This window comes from Chiloscyllium plagiosum, unplaced genomic scaffold (genome assembly GCF_037043375.1).
Source record: "Chiloscyllium plagiosum isolate Xiang-an unplaced genomic scaffold, Cpla_swu_hap1 HiC_scaffold_14, whole genome shotgun sequence".
NCBI classification, from domain to species: domain Eukaryota; kingdom Metazoa; phylum Chordata; class Chondrichthyes; order Orectolobiformes; family Hemiscylliidae; genus Chiloscyllium; species Chiloscyllium plagiosum.
The window spans coordinates 87,676,494-87,691,784 of record NW_028270152.1 but is presented as its reverse complement, the minus strand read 5'-3'; positions in this window follow the sequence as shown (position 1 = coordinate 87,691,784).

The following is a 15,291-nucleotide window of genomic DNA, read 5'->3' as shown; positions in this document are numbered from 1 at the left end:
TCCAATTCATAACAACATAATAAACTAAAACTTAGTCCCTCAAAGTTCACCAAGAATGGATCGTCCTGAATGTTTTTCTGCCCTCTCCACTCTTTCTCCTCTGTCTCTCCTTTCTTTCCGTGTCCAAAACGCTTCTCAGTCTGCCATATCCTAGTGTCAAGGGTATCAGGTAAACGCGCCTTCTACCTTATAGAAGAATAATACTTTTAAGAGAGCTTCCATGTGGATATTTCTTCTGAGAATCAGATATTTCTTTCTCTGATGACACTTCAGTCTCATCCCTTCTTCAGAGAGCAGTTGACTCTCTGTCTAATTTCAAATGCTGGCATCTTTTAGACAGATGATTACACTCAATGCCTTTACAATTGGTTTGGTTCGTGGTAGTCGATACAAACACATTTGAATTTATGTGGTCTTTTGTCTTCAAGTATCTTTTTAAATTAATTGGCTGCATTCAAACTGTTGTACGGGTCAAAATGCTGCTTGCGTCTGCTGAATGCGAAGTCTTTTGGTTCACTTGTTTCAATTTTGGGGCAGTTTGCACAATGCTTGAAAACTTCGAAGCACACAGGAAGCACAATTTCTTAATGGAACCTGGCACTGCGTTTAATTCTTTCCACAGTTTGACCATTTTTTACACAACGTCATGAACATCTTATGAAGAGAGAATGAGCAGTTTAGGCCTATAGAGTCTGGAGTTTAGACTAGTGACAGGAGATGTCATTACATTTTGGAAGATTCTAAAGAGATTGACAATGTAGAGTGGAGTGGAGTATTTCCTCATGCTCAACAATTCAGAACAAACGATCATACTAATGGTATCAGCCAGGGCAGACGTTAAACAGGGTGAGGAGAAATTACTTCTCTCAAAAAGTTATAAGTCTGTGTAATTACCTACCGCAGAGTGCAGTGGATGCTTGGACATTGAGTAAATGACGGGTAATGGAAAGCGGGCAGGAAAGTGGAACCGAGGCCGAGATGGGATCAAACATGACTGTACTGAAAGGTGGAGCAGGATGGAGGATCAGAATTGCCGAATGATGCCCCTCATTCTTATTCAACCAATTCAATGTGTTACACAGAAATGGGGAGGAAGGGCTATCAAACATTAAGCAGCTACTCGGTATAAATCCGTCTTAATTGGTTGACAGAAAGTAACCAGTGGAGTCAGACAGTGACCAATGCTGGGTGATCAACTATTTACAATCTATATCAAAGATTCGAGGAGTTGAGCACATATATCTATTAGAGGACTCTACTGTATGGAAAAAATCAATTTAGGAAGAGAACGTGGAGAGACTGCAAATGAATAAAGACAGGTGCAGTCATGGATAATAGTTTAGTGCGTGGTATATAACGTGACTGAAAGTGAACGTACAAATACGGTGAAGGAAAAACTGTATACAGTATGTTACTGAAATAGAGAGAGATTACAGGCAGTTGTCATACTGTGTACTGGAGGGTTCACTTGGACCCATTCAGACATGGAAGTGTTGCTCCATCTCCCTGATGGTCTGCTCCCAGATGTTCCCAGTGACCCCATTGCTCCCAGTACACAAACGGATATTTTGGTGTGGTTGATTGGCGATGGGGGTGGGGGTGGTGTTGTGGGTGTGGGTTGGTGAGGAGGTGGATGTTTTGAGCCGTGTGGAAAGTTAACCTTCTTCATCCGAGGGCCCGTCCTTTCTTTCTGCTTGCAGACCCCGAAACGACTGGAATGGCTGATTATTTCTAATTGAAGAAGCTGTGGCTGCTGCCAGGACAGTGGGTATTAACCAATATGATGTAATGTCCATGGTCACAATGCAACATTAATGGAGTGGATTTCCTTCAGTACCTCTACATCTCCCCATTGACATGGGGACACCGCACAGCCATGTACCTCATCTAGAATTTCGCTATACTCGAAAAACAGAGATATACCAGTTAGATCCCTGCTGAGGGAAAAAATATCTTTATTTCCATAAAGATCGTCCGCCACCTAATGTATACACTGAAGTCGACACACTAGAACGTGAGAGATATGTCGCACTCTCCTGCTTGCAAAGTTCAGGATCATAGAAGTTGAATGAAAGTATGACCGTAACAGCCACTGGCAGCACCGCCCTCCCCATGGTATAAAGCTGCATTTAGTGTTGAAGGAGGTGACACCACGCTGTGACAAGCTTCTTATTCAATCAAGGTATACTCGCAATCAGCTCCTGAGTTATGTGTACTTGGGAATCTGGTCTTGAAAACACTACGGTGGATATAATAAATGACTTGCCCCCCACCCTCCCACACACACACATTCACTCCGTTGTTTCAGAGCTTCCCCTCTCTGCAGCCTCTGCTTTATTTGCTTTTCGTGTTGCAGATCCAGACGTAATATCTACTGTCTCCATGTTCCATCCAGAATTAGGTCACCAAATCCTCAGGTCCTCCTGAATTTCTGAGACAGCTCACAGCACAACCTCCAGCAAACTTTCCCCAGCACCTCCACTCATCTTTCAATAGCAGGCGTCAGTCAGAAGCCCCTCAGCGACAAGTTAGATGTCTGGTCCTTCACAATAATACTCGAGGTGCTTCCTTCCAGCAATAAAGTTTCAGCTTTGATCTCCAGCGTCTGCAGGCCTCACTTTCTCCTCGTGTTACTGACCGCATGATCACCTGAGAGGGACACACAAAGGTGTCCAGTGGATAGGCACAGACCAAGTTTCAAAGATGTGAGTCAAAGCTTCTAAAACCCCCGTCCAGCAAAGTGCACCACATGAGACACACCGAGAAGTGAACAAGCACACACCTTTTCATTGTTTCAGAGCTTCACAATGTGAGCACTCGATACACTACAGGGCCAAAATGAAAGACCATTAAAATACACAGAGTGACAGAAAGAGTTTTATTAACTTTTGAAACAGACAACTAATTAACTGCGAATGCATGGTAGAAATATTGGGGAAAAGACGGGCAATGGTATTAACTGGAGTAATGACACATTAGCGGGTTCAATCTCAAGAATGAAAACATTGAATAAAAGCAGTGTCAGATCGGTTGAACTACCTTGTTGAATATAATTCCGAATCGGACTGACAGAACCAGCACAGACTATAAACTGGGACGAGATGACAGCCCAGCATAGACAGCTGTTCAGGCTACACTTGTACATTATTCAGGAAACTGGACTATCTGCCAAACATGGGGTTCATCGCAAACCATTGCCAGTGATATTGCTCTGAGACCTGCTCTTGATAACTGTCACGCACGGGGAAGTTTGCAGCACATACTGTGAGTGACAGCAAATGGAAATCCCACAAATTACACCAGTACAAGGAAAGGTGTTTCATGTGTGCATGGGGGGTGGGGGGGTGGGGGGGGTGCAGGGGTAAGTGGGAATGATAGATATGAAGATCATTGAGACAGAATATAGAGAGACGAAATCAGTTTTAACATGATCAACAGGCAAGCGTTTGTGTAATCAAGAAAGAGAGACTGAGGGGGACATTTCATGGAGATGCGACATGACATGCTTGTGAGTAATAAAATAAAAGCATGGCTAGACGAAATAACAAGATAGACCAGTGTGCACAAGATTGAGAGATGAGTGAGATTTTGGTTTTAGTTCGGATTCAATCCATGGAGAGTGAACTGATACTTACGTCTGCAAATGTAAAGCTGTGTGGTTCGGCAGGATATTATTGGCATCATAAAGACAATATTTCATAGACGAAGGATCAAATAGTGGACGGGATGAGCCAGTAAATTATATGATGGGGGTGTTAATAGTTGTTACAATTTGAAATGGTCAGGGCATGGTTTCTGCAATCACCTCATGGCCAAAGGCATCAGTGCACTTCATCTGTTTCAGCTTCAGAAATTGAACGGCTGGGATAGAGTCAGAGGAACGAAATAGAGTTTGCGTCCAGCACAGAAGGCATTAATCTCCCTGCTCCCAATATTTACATCACAATAACAGTGATGCAGTGAAACCTCGATCACAGCTGACTCTGAATAGGTCAACCTCGAGCGCCATGAGGACTTTTCAGGAGGCAGAGAAGAAGAGTGAATGAACACATTTACTGATGCAGTTACCTGCGATGTGTCGAGTGAATATCTGATTATCAGTTTCTCAGCAGGAACAATACAGCAACAAGGAGACTGAAGGAAACGAAAAGAATAGAAAAAGCATCATTCTTGTTTACATAAATAATAATTTAACAGTCAGCCTTACCAGGGACACCAACGATCGCTAGGATAGGATAATAAAAATATTGGCAAACGTAAAGTGCATATCGGATCCGGGTTGGTGACAAACCTTGTTCATAATATGTAGAAAGAGACCAAATGTACCAGGATAGACCCCGGTCCATTGTTGCAGCATTGCATTGAATTGTTCTCAGAATCTTATCCATTGTTTGAACATAAAAGTCTATTGTCCTCAGATTCTGACTTCTCCCCCTCTCTCTGGAGCTGCTGATCCCTGTTCGTGGTGTCGATGATGCTCCTGCTCATATTACGGGATTACTCATTGAACGCAGCCCATTTATCATAAAAATAAGAAGACGCTCCACTTGGATAATTCGAATCAATGGAGACTGGCATTAATCACAGTCACTGAACAAACAAGTTTAGTTAACCGCTTCGTTACATCAATTTTCACTTCAAAATAAATGGAAACTTGTACTCGCCCGGGGTGAAATGGATGAATGTTGCTGACGGATGGACTATAAATTATTCAGTCTTCTTAATATTTATTCCTTGTATGTGAGACTAATGCCAGAACACTGCAGGTTTGCATATGATTCACCGTGATCATAAAAAGGAGACACGAATAAAATAACAGAGCAGCTGAATGAAGTGACTGGTGGAGAATATTCGCGAGACAATAAACTAAGACATAATATTCATTGCCTATTGACTTTGCTTTATGCTACCCCGATTTTTAACTGACCTGTTATAAAATCCTTTCGTAAGATAGGCGGTTTTGTGGGAACGAGAGAGACTCACGTTTGGTATGTTGCCTCCCAGGTGCAAGCGTACGTGATGTCTCTGATCGTTTTTTCCAGGTCCTTAAGGGGAACGGGGAGCAGCCCGAAGTCGTGGTCCACATTGGCACCAATGACATAGGTAGGAGGAGCGCTGAGGATGTTAGGCAGGCTTTCAGGGAGCTAGGTTGGAAGCTCAAAGTTAGAACGAACAGAGTTGTTGTCTCTGGTTTGTTACCCGTGCCACGTGATAGAGAGTCGAAGAATAGGGAGAGAGAACAGTTAAATGCGTGGTTACAGGGATGGTGCAGGAGGGAGGGATTCCAGTATTTGGATAACTGGGGTTCTTTCTGGAGAAGGTGGGACCTCTATAAACAGGATGGTCTGCACCTGAACCTGAGGGGCACCAGTATCCTTGGTGGGAGGTTTGCTAGTGCTCTTGGGGGTGGGGGGGGGTTAAACTAACTCTGCAGGGGCATGGGGACCCAGACTGTAGCTTTAGGGTGCAGGATCTGGAGTGTAGGGAGGTTAGGAACATGGCATCAATTTCAAAGGAGGGTGCCTGTAAACAGGAAAGTGGCTTGAAGTGTGTATACTTCAATGAAAGAAGTATACGAAATAAGGTAGGTGAACCTGCAGCGTGGGTTGGTACCTGGGACTTCGATGTTGTGGCTATTACGGAGACATGGGTAGAACAGGTTCAGGATTGGCTGTTGCAGGTCCCAGGGTTTAAATGTTTTAGTAGGGTCAGAGGTGGGGGTAAAAGAGGGGGACGTGTGGCATTGCTTGTCAAAGATAGTAGTACAGCTGTGGAAAGGACGATGGATGAAGACTCGCCATCTGAGGTAGTTTGGGCTGAGGTTAGGAATAGGAAAGGTGAGCTCACCCTGTTAGGAGTTTTTACAGGCCTCCTAATAGTCCTAGAAACGTGGAAGAAAGGATTGCGGGGATGATTCAAGAGAAGAGTGAAAGTAATAGGGTGGTTGTTATGGGGGACTTTAACTTTCCTGATATTGATTGGGAAAGCTATAGCTCAAGTTCGTTAGATGGGTCAGTGTTTGTTCAATGTGTGCAGGAGGGTTTCCTGACACAATATGTAGACAGGCCAACAAGAGGTGAGGGCATACTGGATTTGGGTCTGGGTAATGAACCAGGCCACGTGTTAGAATTAGAGGTAGGTGAGCACTTTGGGGACAGTGACCACAATTCGGTGACTTTTACTCTAGTGATGGAGAGGGATAAGTGTGCACTACAGGGCAAGAGTTATAGCTGGGGGCAGGGAAATTATGATGCGGTGAGGCATGACTTAGGATGTGTGGCTTGGAAAAGTAAGCTTCAATGCAAGGGCGTAATTGATATGTGGAGCTTGTTCAAGGAGCAACTATTGAGTGTCCTTGATAAGTATGTACCCGTCAGGCAGGGAGGAAAGGGTCGTGTGAGGGAGCCGTGGTTTAATAAGGAATTGGGATGAGGCGTGAAGGTTCAATTGGGGCGATTGAGAGTTATAAGGTAGCCAGGAAGGACCTGAAGAGAGAGTTAAGAGCAGCAAGGAGGGGACATGAAAGGTCCTTAGTTGGTAGGATTAGGGAAAACCCTAAGGATTTCTATAGATATGTCAGGAATAAAAGAATGACTCGGGTAGGAATAGGTTCAGTCAAGGATCGTAGTGGGAAGTTGCGCGTGGAGGCTGAAGAGATTGGGGAGACACTGAATGAATACTTTTCGTCAGTATTCAATCAGGAACAGGACATTGTTGTCAATGTGAATACTGAGTCACAATTAAGTAGAATGGATGGCTTTGAGGTATTCAGAGAAGAGGTTGTGGAAATTCTGGAAAGGGTGAAAATAGATAAGTCCCCTGGGCCTGATGGCATTTATCCTAGGATTCTCTGGGAAGCAAGGATGGAGAGTGCAGAGCCATTGGCCTTGATTTTTATGTCCTCACTGTCTAGAGGAGTAGTGCCAGAAGATTGGAGGCTAGCAAATGTGGTTCCCTTGTTCACGAAGGGGAGTAGGGATAACCCGAGTAACTATAGGCCGGTGAGTCTCACTTCTGTTGTGGGCAAAATCTTAGAGATAATTGTAAGGGATAGGATTTATGAACGTCTGGATAGGAATAATGTGATCAAGGAGAGTCAGCATGGTTTTGTGAAGAGCAGGTCGTGCCTCAAAAACCTTATTGAATTCTTTGAGTAGGTGACTAAGGAGGTGGACGAGGGGAAAGCGGTAGATGGGATGTATATGGATTTTAGTAAGGCGTTTGATAAGGTTTCCCATGGTAGACTACTGCAAAAAATACGGAGGTATGGCATTGAGGGTGAGTTGGAGGTTTGGATTAGGAGTTGGCTGGCCGGAAGAAGACAGAGGGTAGTAGTTGATGGCAAAGGTTCATCTTGGAGTTCCGTCACTAGCGGTGTTGCGCAAGGATCTATTTTGGGACCATTGCTGTTTGTCATTTTTATAAATGACCTGGAGGAGGGGTTAGAAGGTTGGGTGAGCAAGTTTGCGGATGATACGAAAGTCGGAGGAGTTGTAGACAGTGAGGAAGGACATGGCAGGTTACAGCGGGATGTAGATAAGCTGCAGATCTGGGCAGAAAGGTGGCAAATGGAGTTCAATGTAGCTAAGTGTGAGGTGATTCACTTTGGTAAGAGTAACAAAAAGATGGGGTACTGGGCTAATGGTCGGATACTTGGTAGTGTGGATGAGCAGAGGGATCTTGGTGTCCATGTACACAGATCGTTGAAAATTGCCACCCAGGTAAATAGTGCGGTGAAGAAGGCATATGGCGTACTGGCTTTTATTGGTAGAGGAATTGAGTTCCGGAGTACTGAGGTCATGTTGCAGTTGTATAAGACTCTGGTGCGGCCGCAGCTGGAGTATTGTGTGCAGTTCTGGTCGCCATTCTATAGGAAGGATGTGAAGGCACTGGAACGGGTGCAGAGGAGGTTTACCAGGATGTTGCCTGGTATGGTAGGAAGATCGTATGAGGAAAGGCTGAGGCACTTGGGGTTGTTTTCATTGGAGAAAAGAAGGTTTAGGGGTGACTTGATCGAGGTGTACAAGATGATTAGGGGTTTAGATAGGGTCGACAGTGAGAATCTTTTTCCACGTATGGAGTCAGCTATTACAAGGGGGCATAGCTTTAAATTAAGGGGGGGGGGGGGTAGGTATAGGACAGATGTTAGGGGTAGGTTCTTTACTCAGCGAGTCGTGAGTTCATGGAATGCCCTGCCAGTAGCAGTGGTGGACTCTCCCTCATTATGGCCTTTTGAGCGGGCATTGGATAGGCATATGGAGGATATTGGGCTAGTGTAGGTTAGGTGGGCTTGGATCGGCGCAACATCTAGGGCCGAAGGGCCTGTACTGGGCTGTATTCTTCTATGTTCTATGTTCTATATGGTGGGTTGGCTTTCATTCGCAGAGGGATTGAGTTTAGGAGCTACGAGTTTATTTTGCAGCTTTACAAAGCCCTGGTTCACGCTGCGACTGCTGTTCAGTAACAAGGGAAGCGGTTATGACCCATGTGCCTCTTACACAAAGAAATTACCAGGCCATTCACATCACGTTTGCAAACTATTGGAAAGGATTCTAAGAGATAGGTTTTAAGATTAATTGGAAAACCTATTTTGATTAGAGATCGTCAGTATAGCTTTGAGAATGGCAGGTCATACCTCATAAGCCTTACTGAATTCTTTGAGGATGTGACCAAACACATGGATGAAGGTGGAGCATTGGATGTGGTATATGTGGAGTTTAACAAGGTGTTCAATAAGGTTTCCCATGGTAGGGTTATTCAGAAAGTAAGGAAGCATGGAATACTGGGAAATCTGGTTCTCTGGATTGGCAGGCCAATTAGAAGACACAGGGTTGTCGTAGATGGAGCCTGGAGCACGCTGATAAGTGGTGTTCCACGGAAATCCGTTCTGGGAGGTCTTGTTTTTGTGTTTTTGTAAATGATTTGGAAGAGCAGGTGAACTGGTGGGCTACTAAATTTACTGATGACGGAATATTTGGTGGGATTGTGCATAGAGTCGAGGGCTGCTGTAGGTTATAATGGGACTTAACAGATTGCAGAACTGGGTTGAAAGGTGGCAGATAGAGCTCAACTTGGAACAATGTGAAGGAATTCATTTTGGAAGTCGAATTTGAATGCAAAATACAGGGTGAAAAGCAGAATTCTTGGCAATGTGGAGTAAAACGGGGAACTTGGAGCTCACATACCTACATACCTCAAAGTTGCCAGCCACGTTGATGGAGATATTCAGAAACCGTATGGTGTGTTGACTTTCATTACCGGGCGATTGAGCTTCATAGCCGTGTGGTTATGCTGGAACTCTGTGAAGCCCTGTTTAGACCACACTTGGAATATTGTATTCAGTTCTAGTCACCTCATTACAGCAAAGATGTGGACGCTTCAGAGAGGGGGCATGGGAGATTTACTAGGATGATGAATGGACTTGAAGATATATCACATGAAGAAAGATTGAGGGACCTATTGATTTTCTCATTGGTGCGAAGAACAATGAGAGGTGACTTTTTCAAAGTAAACATGTTGAGCTGCACAGATTGACTGAATAGCCAGGGACATTTTCCCATGGTGGAAATGTCCATCACGACGATGCATAATTTTAGGTTGTTGGGAGGAAGGTTTTGGAGAGAAGTCAGAGGTAGGTTCTTTACATGGAGAGTGTTGGGTGCCACTGCCAGAATTGGCAGAGGAGTCAGATATGTTTGGGATTTAAGCGACTCTTGGAGAGGTACATGGAAGACAGTAAAATCACGGATATGTAGTTTAGTTTGATTGTAGAGTAGGATGAAAGGTGGCAAAGCATCGAGGGCCGAACGACCTGTACTGTGCTGTACAGTTCTATGTTCTAGATTGTATCTCAACCATCTGTGTCCACCTTTACCAGAGTTGCATATTTGAATCTCTCCACTTAGGATTTTGTTTATGTCACAGTACATGAGTAGCTTCGATGAATATTATAAAATTCATCCGTTGTGACCATGTCAAAGTTAAACCAGCACATCCCAGCTTCTTCGCCGGTTGTGACTTTTAACAAAACTGGCCATGACATTTTGCTCGAGTCGTGACGAACAGCAATGTGAATCCCCTCAAAAGCCTTTTGCTCTTTTCACAGATGCTGGTAGGCAATATTTGCTGTACTTGTTTCAAATTGCCATAATCGAGAGTAATATCCTTGTAGTTGTTCCAAGGTGCTTGCACCGTCATTGAGCAGAGTTCAGCTACTCTCTCCTGGTCCCTTTTCTTTCTTTGTATGATCATAGCACTGGCAATGCCTTCCCCTCCCACTCACATTATTCCCTCTTCTCCCTCTATGAGACCCAGAATTGGTCTCCTCTATTTCTCATCATTAACATATCAACAATGCCAGGATCCAAAAATATCAAGTCAGTTGTTAGAAGATGCCTGAAAGTGTCCAGGTCGACCGTAGCACCATCAGAAAAAAAGGATTAACTGTCACAATACCATTAAAATTCAAAAAAAGGTCATTCTAGTTTCTCTGATGTATTATTTCTACTTTCATCCCCCAAAATCTATAAATCCCTTCTCAAACACACCTCCTCCATTCAGCCCCACGAGCCTCTTCTAGAATCTTTACCTGGGTTCTGAACATTTTTTTTTCTCCTGGCAAGTTTCTCTCTCTTTCTGTCCTCAAAATGCTGACTGCGGTTGTTGGTCAATCCCATTGTGCCACTACAATTCACAAAATAATGCAACTTCCAACAGCAGATTATCTTTAATTACTTTATGACAGAATTTGAATACTTGAGAAGAATTTCCTTTTCCTGTCTGTAAAGAAAAGCAAGTGCAGAGTTTATCTCCTTCCTCACAGGTGTCCACGAGATACATTAATTCAACCTCATTATTTCCCTCCGTGATACCTCATTTGAACAACAGTAATAACTGCAGCACAACACGAGATGTTATCTGATAAATTCTTTCAAGCAATTTCTCTAGAATGTAAGCACATATTAAATCGCATCGTGCAACAGAGTCACACAGCACCAAGCCAGACTAACCAAGTTTCCCATATAACGTACTCCGATATGTCTGAGTTCGCCAGGTATCCATCTAAGTCTTGTGCATTCATGTCATTACACAAATGTGCTATAAATATTACATTTGTAGCTGCATGTACACCTTTTCTTTCTGGCAATTCATTCCACACATGACCACAACTCTTTGTAGTAATGTTGCCCCTCTGGGCTCTATTAATTGTTTCTTCCCTCTCACGTTAAAAAATATGCCTTGTAATTCTGAATTTACCTGCCCGATGGAAAAGACTCAGTTATTCCTCTCATAATTTTATAAAAATCTTGAAGATCACCCTTCAATCTCCAATGCCACAGCTGGAAACTGTACCAGGTAAAAACAATGACTGCAGATTCCGGAAACCAGATTCTGGATTAGTGCTGCTCGAAGAGCACAGCAGTTCAGGCAGCATCCGAGGAGCAGTAAAATCGACGTTTCGGGCAAAAGACCAGCCTATCGTTATTACGCAAAACCTGACAAAATAATGGTAAATCTTGTTTTTACACCTATTCAATGTAATTATGTCCTTTGTCTCGCACGGCAATCAGAACTGTGCTGAGTTTTCCATAGGTTACCTCAACAACCTTCTGTTCAACCTAAACATGACGTCTTAATTCCTTTATTCAATAATATGAGCAATGAAAGCAAGTTTAAGAAACGTCGTCCCTTCCACTCTTTTCACCTCTGACGCAATGATATACCTGAGCTGACAGGTCACTCCGCTAGAAAACACAAACTTATTCCCTACCATAAACTGAATAAGCGCCGTCTTTGTTTGTTTTACCAAAACACAAGACCTGACATTCACCCAAATTCATTTCTTCCGTCCATTGACTCAATTGATCAAATCCCTTCAGAACCTTCGCTGTCAACTATTCCAATAATTTTGGTAAATCCACAAACTTACTAATCACGCTTTTTTATTTAACATCCAATTTATTTTTATATAAATGACAAACAACAGTGCATCCCTGCGGAACACCACTGGTCACTGGCCTCCAGTCCGAGAACAACACTCTACCAACACCCTCTGTCTAATTAGCCAATGTTGCATCGAATTGGTAAACTCTCGCTGAATTCATGTGATGTATCTTTACTACAACTTGAAATCTTGGCAAAGGCTTTACTCAAATCTGCATCCACAACATCTCCTTCTCTGCCCTCATAGAACTTAACGTTGCTTAAGACATCCAGTACTTCCTATTCTGCAGCACGGACTTTTCAAGACATTCTTATTTATTTGCCCAAGTTCTCCCACCCCCATTTCGTTTCCACAATGTAAATTGACACGAAATATGAACTTAGTATCTATCCAATCTCCTGCGGTTCCACACACAGATGATTGACTGTGAGGAGTCCTATTAACTCCACAGTTACTCTTTTGCACTTAATGTACTTGTAGAATCTCTTTGATCACGCTTAGCATTTTATCTGATGAATATCTCATATCATTTTCTTACACTCCTGATTACCGGCTTAAGAATATCCCAACACCTCTTATAGTCTTTAACAGTTTCACTTGATTGCAGTTGGATTTCGCTAATATATGACATCTTCTTATTCTTAACCTGAGTCTCAATAAATTCATTGCTCAATTGTTCCTATTCTGACAAGCCCCAGTTTCATGAACCAGAAGATAATGTCTCTCTGAACGTTCATTATTTCAGTTTAGGAAGCCTCCCAATTACCAGCAGTCACTTTACCTGCAAACACTTTCACTCTGATCAAATCTTGAAAATTCTTGTCTGACGCTATCAAAATTTGAACTTCTCCAATAAAAGACTTTAAAATTTATACAAAGGCTTATCCTTTCCACGAACGTTTTAGAGCTTAAACATGTGTTGCTGAAAAAGTGCAGCAGGTCAGGCAGGAGAATCGACGTTTCGGGCATATAACATAGAACATATAGAACATAGAACAATACAGCACAGAACAGGCCCTTCGGCCCACGATGTTGTGCCGAACATTTGTCCTAGCTTAAGCACCCATCCATATACCTATCCAATTGTCTATTAAAGTTCGCCAATGATTCTGACACTGCCACTCCCACAGGCAGCGCATTCCATGCCCCCACCACTCTCTGGGTATAGAACCTACTCCTGACATCTCCCCTATACCTTCCACCCTTCACTTTAAATTTAAGTCCCCTTGTAACACTCTGTTGTACCCGGGGAAAAAATGTTTCTGATTGTCTACTTAATCTATTCCCTGATCATCTTATAAACCTCTATCAAGTCACCCTCATCTTTCTCCGTTCCAATGAGAAAAGGCCTAGCACGCTCAACCTATCCTCGTACGACCTATTGTCCATTCCAGGCAACATCCTGGTAAATCTTCTCTGCACCCTCTCCAAAGCTTATGCCCTAAACGTCGATTCTGATGCTCCTTTGATGCTGCCTGACCTGCCGTGCTTTTCCAGCAACACATTTTAAGCTCTGATCTCCAGCATCTGCAGTCCTCACTTTCCACTAATGTTTTAGTACTAATCGAATTATGATCACTAGCTCCAAAGTGCTCGCCAACAAATACGTCAGTCACTTGTCCTGCCTTCTAGCATAAGAAAACGTTGCCTTTTGCTCTTTCTGTAGTAGTTACTTGTACATATTAATGAAGAACATTTTCTTGAGCATACGTAACAGATTCTTCTCCATCCAAGTCCTTAAAATCATGGCTATTATGATTTGAAGGCAACATTTGCTATTACTGCAACATAAAATTTACAACTTCCGACATACTTGTTCCTCATTTTAACTCTGACTTCTAGGGATACTATTGCAATTGCCTGAAGCTCATGATCCGTTCTTATTTCTGTAATTTCATGCACATAGCCTTACTGGACTAACCATCAGAAATATTCTTAGTAAAATCTCACGACTCCAAGCACCCCCCCCCCCTCGCTCTTCCTACTTGTACCTCACCTTTGGTGGTGCGAATTGACCTGAAGAGGCTTTGCACATAAATCAATTAAATTGCTGGTGATGGTTAATAGCTGAAAGTAAAGATGAAATGTATGATTGGTGATAGGAATTAAAAAGGTACGTTGTGTGTAAGGGCAATTCAGGACATAAAAGACAATAGAAGAAAAACTAACCCCATTCTCTCTGCTTTGGTCCTGCCTCACCTGTTGCACCATCAGAAACAATTCTCTTTGTTTTTTTTTTAAATTCAGGTTCATCTCGTTCACAGTTCCGTAATGCGCAAATATTTCTTACTGGCAATGTGACTTTTCAGAATGAAGTTTGCATTTTCATGGAAGTGAAGTTTTGGGTTTGGAGTCCTTATTGTTTCAACATGTCCCCGGCCTTTGAGACACATTGGAGAAAATGTCAATGCCAATTTAAGGTAAAATTATAGCATGTTATAACTTTAAAATTTGCAGATATGTTGCGGTCAAGGACGTCAAATAGAAAGCAGCATGATTTCCAGTTCTTCTTATCTCTGCTTTCTCTCGTTGAGATCAACCTTTGCTTTATATTTTTGAGTGTTTTTTTGTTTTTATTCATTGATATCCTTGTATCATATTGATTTCAGTCTCATAGAAGTGTGACGTGCTTCTTTGTTTTGTATTGAACTCAGAAGAACATATTATGGTAAATAATAGTAAATCCAAACGGGTGCAGGAGCAGAGGATCCTCCGTCTATATGTGCACAAACGAGGGAATGTACCATGACATGTCAGCAGAAGGGCAAATAAAGCCCAGCATAGCTGTAGGGAACAAACACAAAGTAATTGTGTTTCACTGAAATAAACAGTCGCTTCATAATTGGAATATCGCATCCAGTTTGAGATGTCACATTTTTGAAAAATCATGAGCGAGTCATGAGCGAGGGTGCATGACTGATTCACAACAATCGGGATGATGCAGCTCACTGACATTGAGAAGTTCGGACTGTTTTTCTGTGCTGAATAATAATTTTCAATTGCCTTGAACTGCTTAAATCCCTGTTGGATTTTGGTAGAATTGTTAAGTCAGAAACTGCTTCCACTGAAGAAGAATTGAGCGCATTCAGGTGCTGGTTAAATATTCTTGGCAATGGAATCAACTCAAAAATAGATGAAGTGAAATTTAGCTTAATGCAGCGAGGGTTTCGGATAATTAATGCTCCTGTAAAGGGCGTAGGGAAATCAGGATCAAATGTGGTATTCGTAGTGTATTAACATTTAGCCTGCTGTGATGCTTTGAAAGAAAGCTTGTGATTGATTAGCAATGATGCGAGTGTAAGTTGTAGTGTAACTATAAAAGTCTGTCCTCGTATCTCTGAAATTTA